A 15111-nucleotide genomic window follows, 5' to 3' on the forward strand; every position below is an offset into this window, starting at 1 on the left:
TTTCCAAGTGCCTGGTGCCCCATCTTTACCACTGCTGCCCAAGGAACGCCCCCTCGATCACCTGGCTGTTGAGGCCTGGGGCACTAAAACTTTAAGTCCTGTAGGACTGTATATATCTGCTTACTGCCTGAGAGTCTGGCTTCCCATCAGTCTAAATCTAGGTATAGACAGAACCTCCTCCCCTTTGGGACCCTGACTGGTCTTGGCATACCCTCAACTACTGGGAGCCATTAAAATACAATAGGCTGCTTGAACAATCACAAAGGTTTGAAAGACAACCCTGTGCTAGGGCAGGGTTGAAGGATAAGGTTCATCTCCTAGGGGAGACCCTCCCCCAAGACTGGGAGAGATTGCTGTTTTACCCGATGCTTAGAAAGCAAACAGAGAATCAAGCAAATGAACAGAGGGAAGAAGGGAAGAAAGACTGCAATGACAATATGGAGAAAGAAATGGAGTCTGTGATAAAACGGATAAAGATCCAGGGATAGGGTGCCTTGGTGGTCAGTTAAGTCCTTTGGCTCAGGTCATGACCCCAAGGTGGTGGGATCAAGCTCACTGCCCTGCAGGAGGCCTACTTCTCCCTCCCCCACTCCCCCTGCTTGTGTTCCCTCTCTGCCTGTCCCTGTCAAATAAAATCTTTTTTAAAAATTAAAAATCTATATATATCCAGGGATCAAGAGAGATAAATACAGGTAAAATTCAGCCACTAGTTCATTAACTACGTATTAATCACTAACTTTGTTCTAGGAATCTCATGCCAGGTCTTAGGGATACAAAGATGAGAGGACTTCTAGGTGCCTGGAGCTGATGGAAACAGGGATGTCCTGTTGCAGAATTACAAAGAGTGCCCTCTATAGAGTTGTGCAGTGAGATGGCCATAGGAATGCAAACCAGACTTGAACAATTACATGTAATAGTTATTATAAGAGTCATGAAATCTGTGGGAGCAAAGAGAGCAACTGAAATTACCCAAGTAAGTTAGGGATGGCCTTACAGAGTAGGTGGTATCTGAGCTGACTTCAGAAAATGAGTGGAGGGTTGCCAGGCAGAGAAGGAGGAAGGGTCTAGCAGGCATTGTGTCAGGAATATAAAACTTTTCTAATACCTCAAATCTGTGTTCCTTAGGATGCCTATTTTAAAAATAAGCAACCTAGTATGCAATTAGGTAATTTTCTTAAAGTCACGAAGTCAATGAAAACTCACTTATAAACTCACTTTAATCAAGATTTTAAAGTGTCTTGCTTTTTCATTTCAGTAATAAGGACAACCAACTTAAAATCCCTCTCTGAATTGCTTGTCGCTCTCGCCATGTGGAAATATTAAATGCTGTGTAGAAACACTGGAAGTTTCCAGGAAAGTTCGTGCATTTTATCCAACTTCTCGTTCCTTCTGAACAGTAGCAGGAAGTTAAAAGAAGTCAGTAGGACAAGTCAGCAATTTAGTGGAATTCGATGCAGGTCACAGTGCCTCTTTGCTTTAGAATTTAAAAATCTAGAGGTGAGAAAGATTTAGGTAATAATTAGCCTCAGACTCAACAGTAGGGCATGAAATTCACAGCACTTCTGCAGCAAAAAGGTCATCTGGTCTACAAGCAATCTCAGAACCCAGAATTTGCTGTTCTGCCTTCTCTAACAACACTGGACAGAGAAAAAAGTAGCTTTCTTTACTAAATGTTCAGCATAAAAAGCAATTTGCCTTAAGAGTGAAGCAACTTTAGGGGCACTTGGGTGGCTCAGTCATTAGGCATCTGCCTTTGGTTCTGGTCATGATTCCAGGGTCCTGGGATCAAGCCCCTCACTGGGCTCCTTGCTTGACAGGAAGCCTGCTTCTCCCTCTCCCCCTCCCCCTGCTTGTGTTCCCTCTCTTGCTGTGTCTCTCTCTGTCAAATAAATAAATAAAATCTAAAAAAAAAAAAAAGAGTGAAGCAACTTTAAAGACTTAAATTTAGAGCTAAGAAGAAAATAAAGAAATAAAAGAAAATAAACCAAGGGTTCTAGAGTAGTGTTTTGATCTTTTGAAAGTAATTTGAACACTTGCAAAGCATGTTTCCAAGATGTAGTATTTCCTTAGCTGCCATGATTTGTCATCTGGGTCAGATGATAAATATGCTAAATATGCTCAGACTATTGGTTTTATCATTTAAATCTTTTAAAATTTGCTTTAAGAAGTGTGTGAGATTTCCCATGAGAAAGTATAGCACTGAAAAATCAGACCTCCTTGGTTTAAATTCTAACTTCAGCCTGCTTCCCTGTATAACTCTGGCAAATCACTAACTCTCTCTAAACCATAGTCCCCTCTACTGCAAACATGTGGCTAATAATAGTTACCACCTCACAGGTTCCATAACAAGGATGAATTCAGAGGATCTGTGCAGATAACCTATCACATCTTAATCACTCAGTAAATAAACTATTTTTCTCCATTTTACTCCTGATATTTTCACTCTAAATTGATGGTAGGAAGAGATTTCTGAGAGTGCTTAGGTTTTTGTTTTGGGGGTTTTAAAAAAGATTTTATTTATTCATTTGACAGAGATCACAAGTAGGCAGAGAGGCAGGTGGCGGTGGGGTGGAGGGGGGGGTGCTCCCTGCTGAGCAGAGAGCGGGATGCAGGGCTCTATCCCATGACTCTGCGATCATGACCCAAGCCAAAGGCAGAGCCCTTAACCCACTGAGCCACCCAAGTGCCCCGAGTGCTTAGTTTTAATACAGTTGCACTCCTATTTTATTTTGAGCTGCTTATCTCAATAGCTACAAAACATCTCTTTCTTCTTTTACCCCTAGTGTTAGAAAGCCTTAAGCAATGAATTTCAGTAGAGATGCAAGGGGTAAAGTGTGAATATATGCAAGAATATTTGAGAGAAGGAATAAAGAAAAGAAAGATCAAATGGATTAAAAATAATTGAAAAGGAACAATTGTATTTAGAAAAATCTTCTAGTTATTGGTAAGGATCATTAAATAAGGGAAAGAAGAATCAGCTGGCTAACACAACTCCGGATCACAGTCTCCCTACCTCTCCACAGGTTTGGATTGCACTGGAGTCACAAACTATTGTGTACCCACACCACCACTACCTAGTCAGGGCCAGCTCCTGACCCTCACCATCAGTGACACAGGTCCTTTAGGTTGCCTAACTTATCTAATCAGTCTAGGTGAGTCTAGGTAGGGAATAGATGCATTAAGATGTTTTTTAATCTTTAAAAATTAAAGGGAGGCCATTGTTTGGGAGCAGAAGAGTAAGTAAAAATGTAAACTTCTATCCCTGAACCTCAGTCAATGAATGGTAAACAGTTGGCTGTTGCTTACTGTACTTGATTTTAACTTTTTCTAGCAAGAAAAGTATCCCTTAGGGGCGCCTGGGTGGCTCAGTGGGTTAAGCCGCTGCCTTCGGCTCAGGTCATGATCTCAGGGTCCTGGGATCGAGTCCCACATTGGGCTCTCTGCTCAGCAGGGGGCCTGCTTCCCTTCCTCTCTCTCTCTGATCTCTTCCCTTCCTTTCTCCTACTGTGATCTCTCTCTGTCAAATAAATAAAAATAAAATCTTTAAGAAAAGTATCCCTTAATGTAGAAATGACTAATGACATAAGAAAGTGCTTGATTAATGACCAATCATTCTGTCTCCAGCTGTGAAGCAGGCTCACCTTGAAAACCTCTGGGAGAGTCTACTTGAAGCAGTGGTTTCATTTCAAAGGAAACCAAAGCACAGAGATGGAAGAGTAGGGGACAATAGGATAGGAATAGTTAGGAAAATCTTTCCCCTAAGTCTTCTTTAGAGTCTTCTAAAAGGAGAGCGCAGAAAGGAAAATACATAAATGAAATAAGTTCAAGTACAGTAGGAATCAAAGTTGAAATGAAAAGTCAAGGATTTGAGAGTCAAGAAACCTCTCTCTCTTGTTTACTTCAGCTGTGACTCTTTTATAAAATGTTGAAGAGGGTCACTGAAACTTTCAGCACTCAGTTTCCCTAACTGTAGTGCAAAGCCAAAAGGTTCCCTGCTGAGAACAGCTAGACTAGCAAAAAAAATAAATAAACATCCACATTTGGGTGCTAATTGGATGGCCCAGTTTAATAGAACTTATTAAAAATTATTGGGAAGTAAAAAAAATCATTGGGGAGAAAAATCTTTGGTTTGATAATAAAAAGAGAGAATTTCTATAAGAAGAAACAGACAAAATCATAGAGATTCAGTGACTCTTATTTACTTGGTAGAATTAGAATGGTTATCCTTCATCCTATAAGGGAAATGCTTGAGAAGTTTGGGGACTGATAGACTGATCTGACTGATGCATATTCTGTTTTGTTCAACAAAATATGCATCAACATAATATTTTACACATTACACAACATAATATTTTACATATTACACAACATAATATTTTACACACATTGCATTTTTTTAAATTTTGAAGACAGAAATTAATCTTTTCCTAGCCAAAATATTTTAACAATAACCACTGCCAAAGGAAATGTAGGAAAGGTACCAATAACCTTTCCAATAAATGTAGGAAAGGTAACAATAACTATTGTCAACGGAAAGGTAGAAACCATGTTTTGATCCCATTTCTCTCCCTACCCACTGCCTACCACCAAATAATTTACATTTTCTATGGCAAAGTATGCCTCAGTGCTGAGAAAAGACCAATGATTTGGCTCCTTTTCAAATCATAACAAGTCTATATTTTCTAGGATTTTAGAGATCCTACTCTGAAGCCCATTGTTCATGTAGTTGCAAAGTCCTATCTCTCCATTTCCCTCATCAGAACCCCATAGCTCTACCAACAAGTTGATCACTGTCAGCAGTACCATCACCAGCTAGGTATCCACTCCCAACTTTGCCATGGCAGTCAGCCAGCTTTTCCCCTACTGTCCTCCCACCACCAGTCTTCTGACTGATGCACTCAGCAACCACGCCCAGAAAGTCAATGCAAGTTGGCCAGCTAGTGCTTACCAAGCCAAAGCTCTGTGCCCAGTACCATGCAAAGCACAAAAGGACACATAAAAAATCCTAGACATACTTCATAGTCACAAAGAGCTCACAGACTTGTTGAGAAACAGATAAAGTTTGAGAGGATAAGACAGTAAAAACTGCCAATGTGACATGGTAAAAACAATGGTCACAGCGATGATGATGGTGGTGGTGGTGGTGGCGATTAGGCAGGATCTCAAATTTAACTCTCTCTCTTTTTTTTTTTTTTACGATTCTATTTATTTATTTATTTGACAGGCAAAGGATCAGAAGTAAGCAAAGAGGCAGACAGAGAGAGAGAGGAGGAAACAGGGTCCCTGCTGAGTAGAGAGCCCGATGCAAGGCTCGATCCCAGGACCCCAAGATCATGACCTGTGCCGAAGGCAGAGGCCCAAACCACTGAGCTACCCAGGCTCCCCATAGTAGTCCTTTGAGATAATACTCAGCTGCATGCTGCCCATTTTCCAAAAAAGTAAAATCTTTGAAAGGAATAGTCCTCTTTATCCAACTGGTTTCATGTAGCTCTGAGCAAATTTTGCTCCATCTATGGCCTTTAAAAATATTATCATCTCTCCAAAACTAGATTTATTTCCATCTAGCTTCAATTACCATAAACATAAATAAATAAATAAATAACGTGTTTATAACAGATGTGTAGAGCAGGCATTGTTATTCTTGACCCAATAAACTAAGACCCAGAGAGTTCACCAATATTTTAGAATAACTGTTATGAGCTGAATTATGTCCCCCCAAAATTCATATGTCACAGTCCTAACTCCCCCTAGTCCTGAAACTGAGGGGCCCCCTCATCTAAAGCCTGTCATGGTCCCAGGGTCCTGGGATTGAGCCCCACATCGGGCTCTCTGCTCAGCAGGGAGCCTGCTTCCTCCTCTCTCTCTCTCTGCCTACCTGTGATCTCTATCTGTCAAACAAATAAATAAATTTAAAAAAAAAAAATAAAATAAAGAAGTGATGAAATGAGTTCATTCAGCTGGGCCCTAATATAGTATCACTGTGTCCTTATAAAAAAGATGAAATTTGGGTACTGAGAGGCATAGCAGGAAGACCATGTGAATACACAGGGAGAAGATGAATATCCAACAAGCCAAGGAAAGAGACCTCAGAAAAAACTCACCCTGGCAACACAGTGATCTCAGATGTCTGGTCTCCAAAACTGTGTTTAGACTACCCAGTCTGTAGTGTTTTGTTATGGTAGCCCCAGCAAACTTATACAGCAGGCAACCTCTAAAAACCTCTCTAGTACATTCAAATGTACAACAAAAACACAGGGGTTTTGTCTCTTTTGTTACCAGCATTGGGTTTTGCATACTTCAGCAATGTCTGCCACAATAGGTGTTCAATAATATTTGTTGAATTAATGAATGAACACAATCTTTTTAGTTAATTCACATTATAAATTTAGTGCAATTTACCAACCCAAGCAGAAAATCAAACTAGAAAAGTGACTTCCTCAACCGAGGGGAAAAATCTACAGCAAATAATCCACTGAAAATGGACAGAGGAACTAAATAGACACTTTTCCAAAGATGACATCTAGATGTTCAAAATCATTAATCATCAGAGAAATGAAAATCAAAAACACAATGAGCTATCACCTCATACCTGTCAAAATGGCTAGAAGCAAAAAGACAAGAAATAACAATTATCAGCAGGATGTGGAGAAAAAGGAATATTGGTGGAAAAATAAATTTTTCAGGGGTGCCTGGGTGGCTCAGGAAGTTAAGTCTTTGCCTGCGGCTCAGATCATGACCCCAGGGTCCTGGGATCAAGCCCCACATTGGGCTCTCTGCTCAGCAGGGAGCCTGCTTCCCTCTCTCTCTGTCTCTGCCTGCCTCTCTGCCTACTTGTGACCTCTGTCTGTCAAATAAATAAATAAAATCTTTAAAAAATAAATGAATAAAGAAATAAATTTTTCAGCCACTATGGAAAATAGTATGGAGGTTCTTCAAAAAATTTAAAAAAGAAATACCATATAATCCAATAATTCCACTGGTGGGTAGTTACCCAAAGAAAACAAAAATACCAATTCGAAAAGATATATACATCCCTATGTTTATTGCAGCATTATTTACAATAGCCAAGATATGGAAATGACCCAAGGGTCCATTGATAAATGAATGGATTAAGAAGATGTGGGGTATATATATACACAATAGAATATTACTCAGGCATAAAAAAGTGAGATCTTATAATTTGTGACGAGATGGATGGACCTACAGGGTATTATGCTAAGTGAAATATGTCAGAGAAAGACAAATACTGTATGATTTCACTTACATGTAGAGTCTAGAAAACAGCAAATGAATAAGCAAATAAAAAGCAGAAACAGACCCATAAATAGAGATAGGAAAATAGTAGTCACCAGAGGAGATGGGGGTTGAAGACGGGCAAAATGAATGAAGGATAGTGGAGGCTGGGGAGTACAGGTTTCCAGTTATGGAATGAATAAGTCACAGGAATAAAAGGTACAGCACAGGGAATATAGTCAATGATATTGTAATAGCATCGCATGGTGACAGATGGTAGGTATACTTGTGCTGAGCATAGCATAACATATAAAATTGTCAAGACACTGTGTTGTACACCTGAGACTAATGTAACACTGTATGTCAACTATGCTTCAATAAATAAATAAATAATTCTACATTTTTATGCTAGGTAATTTCTAATGATTGTTTAAAAAAAAATTTTTTTAAAGGCGTGCCTAGGTGGCTTAGTTGGTTAAGTGTCTACCTTCAGCTCAGATCATGATCCCAGGGTCCTGGGATTGGGCTCTGCATCAGTCTCCCTGTTTTGCAGGGAACCTACTTCTTCCTTTAGTTCTGCCTGCCACTCCCTCTCCAACTTCTGCTTGTTCTCTCTCTCTCTCTCTGCCAAATAAATAAATACAACCTTAAAATTATAACTTAAAAGAAATTTTTTAAGATCAAAACAACAAAAAGCCGCAAATGTCATTATTTCTATAAATGTTACTAAGTTATATCCTTGAGGTAAAAACCTCAAATTATGGAGAGGTGACAAAAATATTTTATTTGACTTTTCATATATGTTTGTATAGCCAGAGTCCTCCTAAAGTCGATGCCTTATTTTTTTCTATCACTGTCTCACTGATCTCTTCCAAATCTTGCTGGTTATTAGAAATACATTTAGCTCCATTTTATAAATAGAGAAAGTAAATTAGCAATTTAAAGACTATTCTTCAGTATTTGAGAGCAGGCTCATAGGGAAGGCAGTTGAACCAAATAAAGACAGTTATATAGGTGCACTTGGGAGAGGTACGGGAGAGGACAGGAAGGAAAGAATGGAGGGGAATCACAGTATTCGTGGCCCCCTCATGAATTTAATCATAACCAGAGTTCAGCAATTTACAACCTTTTCACATTCTGTCCAAAGTGTTTGGTTCCTTAAGTATCTCCATGATCTAATTAGAAGGCCTTGACCTCTAGGTCCTTCCTTCCTTCCTTTCTTTCTTTTTTCCTCTTTCTTTCTTTCTTTCTTTCTTTTCTTTCTTTCTTTCTTTCTTTCCTTCCTTCTTTCTTTCTTTCCTTTTCTTTCATTCTTTCTTCAGTAACTACTTGTAGAGCATCTACTATGTGCAAGACACTCTTAGAGGCCCTAGTAATGCTACTGTGAACAAAGCAGACATAAATTTCCCTGCCCTTACAGAGCTTATATTCTAGTGGTGGAGATAGAAAAATAAAAATGATACATAAACATACAACATACTAGATAGTATTAGGTGCTAAGGAGACAAAATAAAACAGGGATAAAGGATATAAAATGTGAGTGGTGGGTTAAAATAATAGGTTAGTCAAGAAAAGTATCAAGGTGAGAGAGGAGGCCAACTATAGGAGAGAACACTGAAACACATTCTTACCTTCTCAAGCAGTATCCTGGGCTCCGCATTCCAACAGCCTGGCTTCCATTCACAGCGCCTCTCTTTATTGTGTGAATTTGAGCAGATTACCCAAGTTTTCTGTGTCTTAAATTCTTTATAAAATGAGGATAATTATGCTAAAATTGTAGAGTTGTAAGAAATTAGTGCAAAAAAAGTCAAGTGCTTAAAACAGTGCCTGACCTATATGATTTCAATAAATATTGGTTTTTGTAATTGCTTTATTATTATTATTATTATTATTATTATTATTATTTCTGGGATTTGATTTTAACATTGTAAAAATAAGGCTAAATAAAGCCAGACTACATCACTAGACTGTTGTGGAAATCAGATGAGAGAAGACAAATGAAGAGTTCTTGGAGCCTTGGTCACAGTAAGTGCTAAATGTATGCTTCTTGTTCTTGTCACTGTTATAGCCAGGTGAAATTTTTCTTTCCTTAACTGCAATAACATTCTTCTTGGAAAAAGAGTCTTTGGGAATAGAAAGTGAAATCCTAAGGGCATGGACATATGTCTACAATAACCTAAGGAAGAAAAAGAAAGGAGAGCTAGTTAAGTTACTCTGCACTTGAAAACAACAGGGCGGAGTACTGGAAGAAAAGGGAAAGCAGATGAGAAAAGGGGAAAAGAAGGAGATAGGACCCAAGGAGATCTTGAGGCTAGGGCTTTTACAGGGTGAAAGAACTGAGCACCTTCTGTAAAGATGAGCTAGCGGAGAAACATTTTACAGAAGGGCGCCTGAAATTCAATTGGAAATTGTTTTGTTGTAACATGAACTTTTCTTGTTTGCCCATGCCACCAAAATCTTTACTGAAGACAGTTATGTTAACAAGTGCTTTGTATGAATAAGTCTCTTGTGCAGATTGGGAAAGGTTTGGTGAGCCAGAAGTGACCATGAAAATATAAACTCAACAGGGGTTTGAAGAAATCTTAGAGAGGATTTCTATAGGGAATAGATAGAGCCTTTAGACAATCTTACCTAGTTCTCTGACATCTGAATGACAAAATTAAAAATAATGATCACAGCATTAGAAGGTAGGAGTGTGTGTGTGTGTGTGTGTGTGTGTGTGTGTGTGTGTATTGGTGATAGAGGAGAGTAGATATTATGGAAATCTTACACAATGGTGGAGACTGGTTTAAGTAGTCTCTGTAAGTCTTTTGTCTGATGCTGGAGCTTGAAGTCCGCAGGGCAAGTCATTAGGAAGAGAAGAGAAGACCTAAATTATGGGTGAGCAAGTACAATCTGGAGCCCACAAGGACAAGGACAAACTGGAACCTATATCAGTTATAGCAACCTCTAACCTTAATGATATGACAATACTTCCTCGAAGAAGCCAGGAACCTTTATCACAAAAAAAAAAAAAAAAAAAAAAAATATATATATATATATATATATATATATATATATATGCCCCAAAATCAGAGAACTTAAAGGAGGATCCCAGGACAGGTGGTTGCTGTTTCACTTTCAACTTCCAGACCCATTGTGAACATGTCTCTTGTGGCCTATCCCAACCAAACACATTCAAGGAAGGGATTTCTAGGGAATATAATTCAACCTAGCCGAGTTGACATATGACAAAGCCACGACACTCATAATTTTCGCTATTGTATGAGCTAGTTATTTCATCCCCAATTGTAATTGAGAAAAATGAGGTTTGGGTGAAGGTAGGTAACTCGCCTGGAGTCACAGAGCTAGTAAATGGCAGAGCTAAAATTCCAAATCCCTCTACTTTGCCTAATTAGACATATTAAGTAATAATGGTGCAAGTGGGAATAGTGATTTAATAGATATCCCAAGAGGAAACCTCCAGTATTCTTAAGTTTTATAAGAACTCCTTACAAATATAAAACACTTTGTAGTTTTCAATATTGTTCCTTATAAACTTTTCTTCTGAATCCTAACAACACTGTGAAAAAGGTAAGAGAATTTATTATCAATATTACATAGGTGAGGAAATTAATTATTTATACTTTCCTAAAACTACACAGCCAGTGGCAGAGCCAACTTGAGAAGCCAATTCTCCTGACTTAGCCCATTATTCCAGAGCTCCATTCAAATCAGAGTAGATGGTCAGAGTTGACAAATCAACCGGAAAAGAAAGGGAAGGAAAGATAACAAAAGACCCTACACAATAAATCTAGTGGCAATTCCGTTAAAAAAATTTTAAACTCAGTGTCCCAGATCTCCTCCTTGTCTGGCACAGGAGTTTACTTACCTACCTCATCCTTATTTTCATCCGTATCCCAGTAACAGAAACAAAACAGTTCCTCATTACCTGACATGATGTATTAGGTTCTGAGTCCTTCTGGGTTTTGAGGACAGGTGGTGGGCACTGAGTCCGTCCATTTTAGGGAGAAACAATGGTGTTATCTGTGAAAGGAGCCCAAATCCCACCTTTGTTTTACCAAAAAATAGAGATTCCCTCCTAAATATTTTGAATGTTGTAGCTTGATTTTATTCATTCCTTCTACAAACGTTTGTGGAACTTCTATCATGAGTAAGCGGAATATAAGGCAGTCTGTGGATACAACGTGAATCAAACATGGATTCCACCATGAAGGAACTTATAGGAAGTAAATGGGTGAGGTTTGAACATAAATCTATATATCACAAAATGTTGTAAGAGAAATTATAAAGTGCTATGGGAGTTCAGTTAAACATAATTACCTGTGGTTAGGGATACTAATGGAAGGCTTTAGAGAACTAGAACTTGAAGATATTGTCTAAGGAAAGCCGCTTTGAAAACATGGAGTCATTTAGATTGGCTGGTGCACCTGGCATGTGACACAGAGAAGTGGGAAATACAGTTAGAAGGGTAGATTGGGAGTAATAGGAAATAAAGTTAGAAGGGTAAATTGGAGCCAGATTTGGTGAGCTTTGAAAGTTCTGATAAGGAATTTAAAATTCATGTGTGGACAATTGAAATTCTCAAAGATTGCTGGGGCAACTTGACACACTTGGATTAACTGTGGTTTGTAAAGTTTAAAGAAAAGCAAATCTCAACTAATTTTCAATACCAATTAAACATCATGAAATAAATAAAGATTTATTAATTCTTATTAATTATAGGTAACGTATTGATCCTTATTAATAATTCTTATTAATTAGAGGTAATTTATTAGTTCTGGCAATTATCCTTTCTGATGAATCCCTCATCCTCAATGATGAATGCCTGGGTTTGGATAGAGTAAGGCAAGAAAGAGAAATGTCCCACTGATAACTAGATCCAATGTTAAGCTTAATTTCCTCAAGCCACAGCATAACACTATTTTGTTGCCTTCAGTTATTGTTTTCTATAAGCCAATGGCCCTTGACTGGAAGAGAAATCCCCAGCCCATCTGAAGTTCTAGTAGAGGGAAAATAAAAACAGTCAAATCAGGACCTAATTTTCTGATGGATAGAAGCCATTACAAGGATGGTTGCCTCTGGAAGTATCTCAAGAGGACTCACATCAAGTCCGTTCACTTCAATGACTAGGAAAATGAATAAACTTAGGGTAGACAGCTCATGAAGTTATCCATCCCTGTATCATCCAGCAGTCATATGATAATGTCCTAAACTATAGTCATTGTATAATATCCATGTGAATCTTTATCCTCATGAGAGAAAATAAATCCAGTCGTTATACTAGCACTGTGTCCTAAAAAATATTTCACAGACTGAGACTATGAAAGAACACAGAAAATTTTTAATTAGTCCTTTAAATATGCATTTCTATGTGTATAAATATACAAGTATACAAAATACATTATTTTAATATTATATTATTTAATTTTATTATTATGTTATTTTTCATTAAAATAACTTTCTTCTTGAAGTGTGAAAATTTTCCATTCCCAATAACATGTTCCAAATATGAACAAGCAAATATCCAATTATCCCAATTTTTACTTTTTCTAGAAAAAAATAGAGACTATAATAGAAACCACCCCCATATGAATAAATGAATAAACTTAGGCTAGACAGCTCATGAACTTATCCATCTCTGCATCAGCCAGCAGTCCATGATAATGTCCTAAGTTACAGTGACTGTATAATAGTCACATGAAACTTTATAAATAGGTCATGATGACAACCAACATTTAATTACACATTTTCACACATTTAACAATTAATTTTGACTGAAACTACTTTATAAATACCATTGTCTTCTTTGAGGGGCTTGAAAAGACAAAACTGGAACTCCAAGTCTAGATAGACTGGAGATTCCCCAAGAGAGGAAAGAGAGTGGCCAAACCCACAACCAGGGAGTTGGAAGGTTTCAGTCTTCCCCGAGCCCCCACCACCATTACTGCCCAAACACAAACTAACTCAGTCCCAATTCACCTTGTAAATTTTTTATTTTGTCTCCGCTATTATTCTCCTAATATGAAAACCATTCTCCATTGATGAACTGTTCTTAGGGCGCGGGTGAAGCATATTAGGTTCAGAGAGCAATCAAATGAAAACAAAAGTCTTCCTTTCGCAGAAATGTTGAGAATACATTCCTTCAGAGTTAAAATTAAACACCCTCATCTGACTTTTTTTTCGTGGCTGCAAACACTGGGTCTGTCTCAGGCCTTCCCTGGCCCTGAAAATTTATACCACTCCACAGAGGCCTCCAAGAGGCAAGAAACGAGCAGAATGAAAATGGAACAAATGATCCACAGCTCCAGTGCTTTGTTTCCAGGAGCAACTAATGTCCACTTCCAGAATCTCTGAGGCTGGAAATAATGGGAACGAGTGAAAGGAACTATGTGGCCCAGAAAAAAAAAAAAAATCTGTGGACTGAATGGTTTGTCATTAAATTTCCCCACTGGGTCAACATACTGCCTCTTTGCAGCTCACCATATTTTGCCTAACCTAATCCACATTTAAGTTTATGGAAAGACAGGAGGGCCTTTTATGGGAAAATTCATTCATGTTTGGATTCAGGCGGACCTAAGAACCTTTAACAACACTGTCATTACCCTGCGGGGCACACCACAGAGCAGCCAGCAAGTTCTCCCTCAATGGGCACAAAATTTCCTCTGGAATTTACAGAACAGAAATCTTAAATACACATCGCCGTAAGAACCAGATTACATAATGTCTCCATCACCCTCCTGACAGCTACAATTATGAGTCAATCTCTGGTTTAAATATGAAACCGGAAGCTCCGTGTTTCCCTCTGACTATGTGGCAGGCTAAGTCCAGCTCTCTGGGCCTGTCAGTTTGGAGATCTGAGCTGCTCCCACAGTCACTAATTTAGCCTGAGACCAAATGACGGGGTAATTAAAAGCAGCGCCCCAGAGACCTGCTCCAGGACCAGATGTTCTCCTTGTTCAACCATTGCCCACATAAGGAACAGAAATAGCCCCCCCCCCTTTAATTTTTCCTTTTCTTTATCCTCCTCAGCTAATTTCCGGCTTCTGATCTTTTAATCCCACGAAATAAAAATAAAAGCCCCATTACCCGGAGATGACATGTTATTGAACACACGCCTTTAAGTTGTAATGCACCCTGGCAGTCTCGTCTTTGTACTTGGTGAAGCCTTCCAACTCTGGAGACTTTAAGTTGCCCTGGCAACCTCACATGACTAACAGCTCTAGAGAGCTCCACCTAGCTTCAAGGACTCCAATTGGAGTCAACAGGAGCCACCCCAGCACTTAGAAGCCCAGAGACTTAAGTAAATAGTATTGCTTTTTGGCTTTTAAGGAGCCAAAGACAGGCTGAATGAGGTGTCCCCTCCCCTTTTATTGTCTCAAAGACAGGACAAATAAAAGTCTCCACCCTCACTTCTAGAGAGCCCTGGCTAAGAAGGCCATGGGTCATCTGGTAAATAAAGGAGAGGTCTTCTTTTCACTTTCCTGGCTACTGGACAAATCACAAGATGGGAAAAATGAGAAGTTGAGCTAATGATTGAAATTATTATTTCAATTATTCTCAAAATGAAAGGACAGTATGTAATACAGCTAATCTGATCTTATCAAATCAGATGAACTAGCTTCCATATGTCCTTTGAGATCCGGGGCCTGGTCACTGTCTAAACTGCAGGCTTCCCTAGAATTAAAACACCAACCTTTGAGCACCACCTTGGACATTAAGAGAATAGAGATGCAATCGTAATTCCATGGTCTGTGATTAGAGGCAAGCCACTTTTACCTTTCTGAAGTAACTTCTTAACTTGCAACAGGGAATCCTAGTTTTCACCATCTTTACTTCAAGTACATGTCTCTGCAAATTTCACTCTCACCAACAATT

General features: G+C 38.7%; 1 long non-coding RNA gene across 3 annotated transcripts; it reads right to left on the minus strand.

The window, feature by feature from the left end:
- Positions 1-673: 673 nt before the first annotated feature.
- Positions 674-14407, minus strand: LOC123388336. 3 transcript variants are annotated; one of them, XR_006602897.1, is made up of 6 exons: positions 14323-14407; positions 11165-11259; positions 10004-10059; positions 9192-9409; positions 8865-9001; positions 674-1491 (listed from the first exon to the last, which is right to left on the minus strand). It is a non-coding gene; the product is annotated as an uncharacterized LOC123388336 (long non-coding RNA). The 3 variants fall into 3 exon arrangements; XR_006602895.1 differs by lacking the exon at positions 9192-9409; XR_006602896.1 differs by having other exon boundaries at positions 9192-10059.
- Positions 14408-15111: the final 704 nt, after the last annotated feature.

The sequence above is a fragment of the Mustela putorius genome, unplaced genomic scaffold (genome assembly GCF_011764305.1).
Source record: "Mustela putorius furo isolate JIRA1106 unplaced genomic scaffold, ASM1176430v1.1 tig00003898_pilon_pilon_pilon, whole genome shotgun sequence".
Classification (NCBI taxonomy): Eukaryota; Metazoa; Chordata; class Mammalia; order Carnivora; family Mustelidae; genus Mustela; species Mustela putorius.